The 10505-nt window shown below is 38.2% G+C and overlaps 1 non-coding gene across 1 annotated transcript; it reads left to right on the top strand.

Annotated features, from left to right (window-relative positions):
* The first annotated feature begins 9806 nt into the window (after nucleotides 1-9806).
* LOC146396011 (U1 spliceosomal RNA) lies at nucleotides 9807-9969 on the top strand. Its single transcript, XR_014830665.1, has one exon. It is a non-coding gene; the product is annotated as a U1 spliceosomal RNA (small nuclear RNA).
* Nucleotides 9970-10505: the final 536 nt, after the last annotated feature.

A 10505-nucleotide genomic window follows, 5' to 3' on the forward strand; every position in this document is an offset into this window, starting at 1 on the left:
ACAGTCATGGTTTTTCAGTAGGGTACTTCAGCTATGTTTATTTCCTTGAACTGTATTTTTTTTTTTTTTTTTTTTTTTTTTTTGCTTTTTAGGGCTACACCCTTGGCATATGGAGGTTCCCAGGCTAGGGATTGAATCGGAGCTACAGATGCCCACTTACACCACAGCCACAACAACTCGGGATCCCAGCTGCATCTGCAGCCTATCACAGCTCATGGCAACACTGCAGTTAACCCACTGAGTGAGGACAGGGATGGAACTCACATCCTCGTGGATCCTAGTGGGGTTCATTAACTGCCAAGCCACAAAGGGAACTCCTCCTTGAACCTTTTGTATGCATTCTTTTAAAAAAAGAAATGTATAATAGCTCTCTGCCTGTAAAAAAAAACACTTTGCCTTTGTAATGCAACCTTCTCTTGTGTTTTCTCTCAGTAGCCTGGCTCAGCGAATAATGCTTTGGCTTCAGCACATTTAATCTTTTTGTTTTGTCTTATTTTTGTGTGTGGGGGTGTTGTTTGTTTTTGTGTTTTGGCCTCACCTGAGCCTTGTGGAAGTTACCAGTCCAGGGATGAACGTGTTCCCCAGCTTCAGCAACACCAGATCCTTAACCTGCTGCACCACACGGGAACTTCCCAGTGCATTTAATCTTAATCCTCTCAATCATTTAGCCTTACTTCTGCTTTTCTAACTCTTGCAGTTGATTCCTAAAATTTTAAATCCCAGAATGAGGAAATTCTAGAACCTAAGAAATAGCATTTAATAATCTAGTGCCTATGTCTTCACCTAAATGTTTACTTCTCAAGTGCACTTTTGGTGTAAGAACAGAATATATAGATAGATTGATACTGTTGCATATGTAAATTACTAAAATTGCCGAAACAGTGGGATTTTTATTAGGTATGTATTTTTCTTATTAAAAGAAAAAAATGCTAGGCAATACAGATCAATAAACTTCTCTTTTAAATGTGTGGTTCACGTAATAATATTTAAAATAAAGCCTGATCAAACTTTCTTATAAATTCATTGTCAGGTATTTTACGGTAGATCATAGATGCTGAGAATAGCTATCATATTTGCAGCTTCTAGAGCATCCCAAACTATGTTCCTTGAAATACTATTGTCCTGAGAGAAGTCAGTAAGTATTCCTAGGAAAGAAATTTTCATAGTCAAATACATTTAGGAAATGTTCAGTTATTAGTTCACAGGCTTTTAGACCATGAAACTTCCAGGGCCTTTAATATGCTAACATACACCATCCCTGTACGTCCAAAAGAGGACCGTGGTCTCCACTGTGAAATAATATGTTTTTAGAAGCATGCTACTAACAGGGCACTAGTATTATAAGGAGGAAATTTTAGGAAAGATTCTTTTGAATTATGTGCTGTCTTTTTTTTAATATATGGTATAGTGTGGTTTTATTTACAAGTTTACTTTTTAAACTTTTTTTATCCTACCCTTGATAAAACGTTAATGCAAAATACTGAGAAAATTATTACTCTAAATTTTTAGGCTTCTCTGAATTTTGTTCTCAACTTCCACAGTGTTAATGAACTGCCAGAAAATAGAAATTAGAGACTTTACCACTAGGTGGTGATAAGCATTGCTACTCAAAAACAAAGTGGAGCATTCCAGTGTTACCTAAGGCACTGAGCCTGAAATGATAGAATCTGTATTGCCTAAAGCAGTGATTCTTAAGCTTTAGTGTTTACAAGAGTCCCCTCAGGTGTTTATTCAAAATGCAGCTACACTGATTCTGTAGGTTTGGGGTGGGTTTTTCAGCAAGCTCTCTAAGTGATTTTTTTTTTTTTTTTTTTTTTTTTTTGTATTTTAGGGCTCCACGTGTGGCATATGGAAGTTCCCAGGGAAGTGGTCCAATTGGAGCTGCAGCTGCTGGCCACAGTAATGCAGGATCTGAACTGCGTCTACAACCTACACCACAGCTCTCTGCAATACTTAAGCTACCGAGCAAGGCCAGGAATTTAACCCACATCCTCATGGGTTCAGGTTCATTACCACTGAGCCACAACGGGAACCTCCGCTATCTAAATGATTCTGAAATGGTAGTCACTGGCGTTGACTTGGTGTATACTGGCCTGAAGAAATTCCATATGTTGGACCTTAGGTTTGGACTGTTGTAAAAGTAAGACATTGAGAAATTTCCACGTTTTTTTACCTTGAGCATTTTTAGAATTAAGCATCTGCTTTCCTTCAATTTAACATCAGTAAATATAAATTACAATAAGAAATTGAAAAACACAGGCAGTCTCACAAGTAGCAAATGTCAGGCCAGCTTTTTCATGTTTGCAGTTATTTTTTGTTGTCTATAAAGGAGGGTAATTATTTGCTTTATGCCATTCAGAGCTTTTACTTAATTTTATCTTTTACTTACACTTATTTAGAAGTGAATTATGTTAATAAGTTATCAGATTTTTTGTTCTAAAGAAGTACATAGGTATATGTCATTCTTTTTAAATGACAAAGGAACAGGAAGATGATATAATAATTATCATCAGAGTCTAAAACTTTGAAGTAGAATAATCACAAAGGTACAGAAATTGTGTACCACTGAATGTTCTTGAAGTTCTAAAGTGAATCCTCATAAAATGAATGTGCTTTTGGTGTACCCCAAAAATCTGTTGATTTGTAAGTACAGTTTTAATATCTGAATTCTAATAAATGGATTGCATTATTTCCTTTTCTAGAAACAGGAATCAAGAACCATGGATCCTGGGAACTAAAGGTATAGTATTGCTAGAGAGTCAGATAGGAATATTTAGTTAAAATATGAAATTGCAATTTATTCATTACAATGACCATGCTTTGACTTATATGATTAGAAAAGACTTGTCCTCAGGAGAATATGCAGGCTCTCCTATACTTTGAGGAAGTCACCAGTCCCTGTGAAAATACATTGGAGTTGTTATCACAGGAAAAGAGAGTCCTATGACTGTGGTAGGTGAATTGTAACCAATATCTAGATGCCAAGGTCCATGTGAGCTAGCTCACTTGTAGGTTGACCAAGACTGCAATGACTGTGGCATCCTAGAGACGGCATTCTGACCAAACTGCTGCAAGAGGTAGAGGGAGGAACACCTCAGGAGACTGTTTAGGAAAGTTATTTGTGTTTGAGATATAGAAATCAGGAACTCTGTGAAAAGGCAAGTAATGTTTTTCACACAAATTAGGAAAACTATTAAGCACAGTAGGATAACCAAAAGTACTTACTCACAGATACTCCTGGGCATCTGCACCTGAATTTTCCTGCCTCTTTCCATTTCTGATTTTGTAGCTAAATGATATTACTATTGATTTTCTTGCTCATATATTATCATTTTCCAGTGCTAGTAATACATAGGTCACAACATTCATTAGCACAGAGTTCTTAGGGATTTTGTTTCTTTTTGTGGGTTTTTTTTTTTTTAATGCTAAAAGAAGAGAGTGAAAGTCATCTAAAGTTATCTACTAATTTACTGGAATATCTGATATATAAAAATACATTTTTTTCCTTTCATCATTGGCAGAATCTGTCTCTTGTACTGATTTGGGGCCCTTAAAGTTAGTTTTGGCATGCTTTATTATTGATCCATTAGTACAGAAAAACTTTCTTCCTCTTCCCCGTTAGTAACTTAGTATCTTAAGTACATTAGTAAGTTAAGAAACTGAAGTGCCAATAAAACATTTGGGGGAATGTGGAGGAGATCACAGTTTGTTGCTTTAGGAAGAACTATAGTAGTTGGTGAGAGCACTGATGCTGGCTGACCTGCTTTGGCAATGTCAGAATTGGACCAGCAGTAGCAAAGAGAAAGCATATACTTGGAGAGAGAGCACCTATCTTTACGTTATCATCATAGACTCCTACGGGAGTTCATTTCCCATTGGTACCACCTTGTCTTAATCCCTTTACCAGAACCTCCTAACAGGGCTCATTTTCCTACCACTTTTTTAACTCAAGATCTGAAAATCACAGGCACTACAATGTAGTGCCATCTTTCACCCAGCCCAGTCTTATTTCACTGCAATAACTCAAAGATAAGTATTTAACAAAAAAGAATGGAAGTAGATCTCTTTATATCATCCTGCAAGATTAGCAGCGTGCCTGAAATACCTAGCTTCTATTTAATAGCTTTCAGTTACTTGCAATATAGAAATGTATCTTGTCTTCTAGATCTTGTTTATATTACTAGTTTTCAGTTCACCCCAGAGCATATCTTATATATGTGGTATCAACATCACCTTTTTGGATCTGTTTTCTCATCTAAAAAGTGTAAGAGGAATTCCTGCAGTGGTGCAACAAGATCGACAGTGTCTCTGCAGTGGCAGGGACACAAGTTCGATCCCTGGCCCAGGAACTTCATATGCCTCAGGGCAGCCAGAAAAAAGAAAAAAGATAAGGGCTGCGTAAACATAAACACTTGCAACCCTCTTCTTCCAACTTTCTGCAAAAATATTTAAGAAAAAAAAATAGGGGAGTTCCTGTCATTGCTCAGTAGTTAACGAATCCAACTAGGAACCGTGAGATTGCGGGTTCAATCCCTGGCCTCGCTCAGTGGGTTAAGGATCCAGCGTTGCCACGAGCTGTGGTGTAGGTCGCAGACTCGGCTCGGATCCCACATTCCTGTGGCTGTGGTGTAGGCCGTCCGCTACAGCTCCGATTAGACCCCTAGCCTGGGAACCTCCATATGCCATGGGTGCGGCCCTCAAGAGACCAAAAAAAAAAAAGAAAGAAAGAAAGAAAAAATATTGGTATCATTCATAGAAACTTAGATAAGAATAGTAGAAACAAGAAGAAATTTTTACTAAATAAAGCAGTAAGGTGTGGATTTTTTTTTTTGAATGACTGATTCAGATACCACATTGAAACAACTTGTTATGTAAAGCAAGATGAGACCTTAGCTTCCTCCCTTCTAACACTCCTTATTAACCCATGTATAAGAAGGCTGTACTAATAATTTGAGACTGCTATTGAGAGTCCTAGCAGAAAAGACTTTCATTCTGCATTTTTATTTTTTTTCTTTTATTTTTCTTTTTTGTTTTCGGTCCTTTTAGGGCCACACCTGCAACATATGGAGTTTCCCAGGCTAGGGGTTGAATTGGAGTTACAGCTGCCAGCCTACACCACAGCCTCAGCAACGCTGGGTCCGAACTGCGTCTGTGACCTACACCATTGCTCATGGTAACACCAGATCCTTAACCCACTGAGCAAGGCCAGGGATCAAACCCGCATCCTCATAGATACTAGTCAGGTTCATTACCACTGAGCCACAACAAGAACTCCCTCATCTGCATTTCTTAACCAGTGGCACTGAGGCAACACTGTCTTGAAGCTTTTCCTTAACCAAGGGAGAACAACAGCTGTCTTTTAGGAGGTGTCCATAAAAGAAATTCCACCTCTGACCAATAGAGAAATGCTGAATGATAAAGGCAGCATAAGCAGCCCAGAAATATTTTAGTTTCTGCTCATTGACAGATTTATAATACTTACAGCAGGGTTTTTTTTGGGGGGGGGGGCTTGTTGTTGTTGTTTTTTAGTATTGTATCTAGCATCTGTCCTAAGAACTTTAGCGTTATTGCAAGAAAATCCCTTACCCTCCTCTACCATAAACCCAGATCTGATGGACACCCTTGGGTTTCCTGGAGGAATGAAATGGGTCTAACATTTCTGACCATGTGGTAGATATTACATCATCCCTTGAGAGGACTGTAAAAGAGCTGGAAACAATCCTCAGAGTCTGCCACTTCTACAGTTGGCCTAGCTAAAGCTCTCCTCATTGAGAAATGAGTAAATACGAAAAAGCACTTCACAAAAGAAGGTCAAGAAGGAATTGCAGTTTCTTCTTCTTTTTTTTTTTTTTTTTTTTTTTTTTTTGTCATTTTAGAGCCGCATGCATGGCATATGGAGGTTCCCAGGCTAGGGTCTAATTGGAACTACAGCTGTCAGCCTACACCAGAGCCACAGCAATGCCAGATCTAAGCCATATCTGCGACCTACACCACAGCTCACGGCAACGCTGGATCCCTAACCCACTGAGTGAGGCCAGAGATCAAACCGCAACCTCATGGTTCCTAGTCGGATTCATTTCTGTGGCTCCAGGACAGGAACTCCCTCCTTACCTTTTATAAAGAAACATTGAAACATTCTCTTTTTTACTTTGACAGTTAATGTAAGTTGAAGAATCTTTTTTAAAATCTAGTAAATGTTTAGTAATATTAGTCATCAAGGAGACGAACATTAAAACTATAGTAAGATATCCATACACTGGTAAGAACAGCAAAAATTAAGATACTCACAATACCATATGCCACATGTTGGTGAGAGTGTGGGGCAACAGGATCTCTCGTAAACTGCTGGTAGGAGTGTAAATTGGCTCAATCACTTTGGATATATTTGACAAATATCTGCCACATCAAAACATATATCTGCCCTCAACTCAGCAATTCTACTTCTAAGCATATATTCAGTAGAAATAAGAAAATATGCATACCAAAAAAAAAAAAGGCATTATTGGTAATAGCCCCAAAGTGTTTACAACACCACTGTCTGTCAATAGAATGGACACAATGAGATACTCTAGAGCAAAGAAATGAGCTAATTCTTGCCACATCTTGCAATTTGAATGAATCTTATAAACATGTTGGCAAACCAGCCAACAAAAGAAAATGCTGTATGAATCCTACTTATGAAAGGGTTCAAAAACAAAACATACCTACCTTTAGGTAGAATTGAGTGGGAGGGGTCACAAAGGGACAAAGGGGACTTATGGTATATTGGTAATCTTGTCATCTTGCCCAGCATGGTGATAACTTTGTGATAACTTTTCGAGTTGTGCTTTTTATGCATTTTTTTATATTTGTCTTGTACTTCATTTAAAATTTTGGTTTCTGGAGTTCCCGTTGTGCTGCAGTGGTTAACAAATCCGACTAGGAACCATGAGGTTGCGGGTTCGATCCCTGGCCTTGCTCAGTGGGTTAAGGATCCGGCTTTGCTGTGGCTGTGGTATAGGCTGTTGGCTACAACTCCGATTAGACCCCTAGTCTGGGAACCTCCATATGCCCCGGGAGTGGCCGTAGAAATGGCAAAAAGACAAAATAAAATAAAGTAAAGTTTTGGTTTCTTAATACAGTAAGCAATATCAGCATGGGGCAAATGGAATGGATACTTCGACAGAGTGAGACAAGAGTAGTATTCAGGGACGTTAAGAAGGAAGGGCTTTCTTCTTCCAGTGCATTTAAAGCAAGAAATACTGGAAAATATCTGCTTCAGCTCCTGCTTTGGTGCCACAGGGAATTATGATGACAAGGACATGAAAAGAGTAAGAGCAGGCAAAGAAAAGGAGAAGCTAAAGCAGTAGTTGTGTCAGAAATAGTAAATAGTCACAGAATTTAAATCTAACCCATAGTGAAGAATGATGAATATCAAACTGCTTTCAGAACACTGTGGGTTCTCATGAGCCAACGAAGGGAAAGTAAGGGGGTTCCCCCAACTTGTTCATCAGCCACATCAGAGCTGCCTTCATTGTTATATACTGTGCTTAATACACTTTCCTTTAAGGGATTCTGCAACTTAAATAAGTTATAATAAACCAAAAGCACCCTCAGGTGAATATAGTGAGAGAAAAGTTAGAAATTTAAAAGGCTGATTAACGAGATTTATCCTTTGAGTAATAGATGCTCCTAGAGAAGACAACAGAACAAAATAAACAATGAATAGTTTTAACAGAAGAAACCTTGATCTTCAAAAAGGTCGAGTCTGAAGATCCTCCTCTGCACATTAGATGCCAGCTGGAATGGAGCAGTGTCTACAGAGTTGTGTAGTTCAGGATTTCTCTACTCAGCCAGATGTGAAGGTAATAGAAAAGGATTCTGTAATGTGCAACATAATATACTCATTTGCCCTTTATAGAAAAAAATTACTTGAATATAATCAGCACACTACGAGCTTGAATCAAAATTCAGAATAAAAGTATGAGGAAAGAAAGACCAATCGGTGAGTATTGAAATCAGTGTCATCTATTAGAGTATTGCAGATAATTATTGTCAATGTAATATTTAAAGCAAGAGGTTTATTAAATTATCTTAAAATCTTTAAGTGGGGTTTATTACCTCAGATTAAGTTAATGAAGGCCAAGAAGGGATGGCAGTTTCTTTTTGGGCGTGGTAGGGGGTGAAATGAAAGAGTAAAATTCTTTTGTAAAGAAAAACTAAAACTTAATCTATTTTCTACTTATTAAATGTAAGTTTAAGAATCTTGTGAAATCTATCAATGTGGCTAATAATAAAATTAATCACAGAATGTCTCCTGTTCTAATCCTTGAAAAAAACAAAAATGAAATTATAGATATGATGAAAGTCCAGAGAAAACATTAAAGCACTTAAGATCAAAACTATTTAGTTTAAGTTCTAAAAACAAAATGAATAATTTGCTTCTTTCAAGAAACTCACCTTTAAATCAAATTCTGTCATTCACACCTAACACACAAAGTATCTCAGAGTACAGTTTAAGGGAGAAAGTATAAGACTAAATAATAGGAGTTCCCATCGTGGCTCAGTGGTTAATGAATCCGACTAGGAACCAGGAGGTTGTGGGTTCGATCCCCGGCCTTGCTCAGTGGGTTAAGGATCTGGCGTTGCCCTGAGCTGTGGTGTAGGTTGCCGACTCGGCTTAGATCCCAAGTTGCTATGGCTGTGGTGTAAGCCGGCTGCTACAGTTCTGATTCGACCCCTTGCATGGGAACCTCCATATGCCACGGGAAGCAGCCCTAGAAAAAGGCAAAAAGACAAAAAAAAAAAAAAAAAGACTAAATAATAGCATAATCACTAATAAAATCATGGTCTGTAGTGAAGACAACAAACTTTAATGTTTACATGCAGGATGTTATTAAAATATATAAGTACAAAGGCCTTTAAAATGGTGTAGAGATAGTAGTCAAGACCTTGGTTCCATGTTCTGTGAACTATCAAAACATGAATCAAATAGAAGGGAGAGATTACCCTTAAAAAGTAAGGGGGGAGCAAAGTTATAATATATATGGGAAAGGGAATTAACTTTTTCTTAAGTGGACTAGTTTACAAATTGATCATATAGTAATATGGAAAGACAAAGGCAGCATAGGGGACCCAGAAGGATAACTTCTGTATATTAGCTGATTTAGAATGTTTACAGCAGGATTAAAAAGCTAACAGGAAAAAATTCTCAAACTTATTCTTTTCAGCCTCTTTGTCTTAAAGATAAATTACAAGGAAATCATTTACCCTTTTCTACCCTAAGCCTTTGGTAATCCTTTGGGCTTCCTTGGATTTCCTGGAGGAATGAAATGGGTCAACGTTTGGTGCCCACCTACTGGACATTCTGTCAGCATCTGAGTGGAGTGTAAAAGAGATGAAGGTAATCCTTGGAGCCTGGTAATTCCCCTGAAGTGCATTTTAAAGGGCAGAAATGTTACAGGTCCTATTCTTTGGCCATAAGGTTATAAAACCAGGAAATAATAAAAGCATATCACCTGGAAAATAATTTTAAAACCCTCTTCTGGAGTTCCCGTCGTGGCGCAGTGGTTAACGAATCCGACTAAGAACCATGAGGTTGCAGGTTTGATCCCTGCCCTTGCTCAGTGGGTTAAGGATCCGGTGTTGCCATGAGCTGTGGTGTAGGTCGCAGACGCGGCTCGGATCCCAAGTTTCTGTGGCTCTGGCATAGACCAGTGGCTACAGCTCCGTTTAGACTCCTAGCCTGGGAATCTCCATATGCCACTGGCGCAGCCCAAGAAATGGCAAAAAGACAAAAAACAAAAACAAAAACAAAAACCTTTTCTACACTTACCTGGCAGGGGAGACACCATGATCATGAGGTGGTTTTCCCAGGGTGAGACTTATCCATTGCACTTGGGATGTGCTGACCCCTGCAATTTCTCCAAACATGAGAAGCGCAATTGCATTATATGTGGTAGTGGGGGACAGTGTTCGTGCTCTCCTCTTAGGTGGGGGAGCTCTTCTAAACAGCTATTTTATCAAGAAAAATGCAATAAAATATAGTGAAGACAAAATGACAAAAAGAAAAAAAGGTAGAGGATGGTGCTTTTAAAGCAATGCCGAAAGACAAATTGATAGCCATCGCAGTGAGAGAATGAATGAATTAAACATGCAGCACTAAAAACAAAAGTAGCAAAGGATTAACACTCCCCTGACAGCAAAACATAAAGGCAATTTAATATCAAAGCTATATATAGAGTCCTAGTTCACCTAGAAATATGTATGCAAACCTAAAAATTTTATGAGGTACAAATAGTATGTCCAAAGAACAATTCACCATTGCCAAGCAGGGTTTATCCTTTGATGAAAAAGTAGTTCACATTAAGAAAAATCTCAACTATAATACCTGTCTTAATAATGAAATCTGATTAATCAGTTAGCTTCTTGTCCATTCTTATGATCATACAAATCCCATAGACTTTTTAGAATATGGGTGGTTTACTTGAAACAGTCAGTGTCTGGAGTGGTGGAATTAGCCTGAT

The sequence above is a fragment of the Sus scrofa genome, chromosome 15 (genome assembly GCF_054392235.1).
Source record: "Sus scrofa isolate SSC_HxYL_T2T_F1_AM1 chromosome 15, Sscrofa_HxYL_maternal_Yorkshire_Landrace_v2.0, whole genome shotgun sequence".
Classification (NCBI taxonomy): domain Eukaryota; kingdom Metazoa; phylum Chordata; class Mammalia; order Artiodactyla; family Suidae; genus Sus; species Sus scrofa.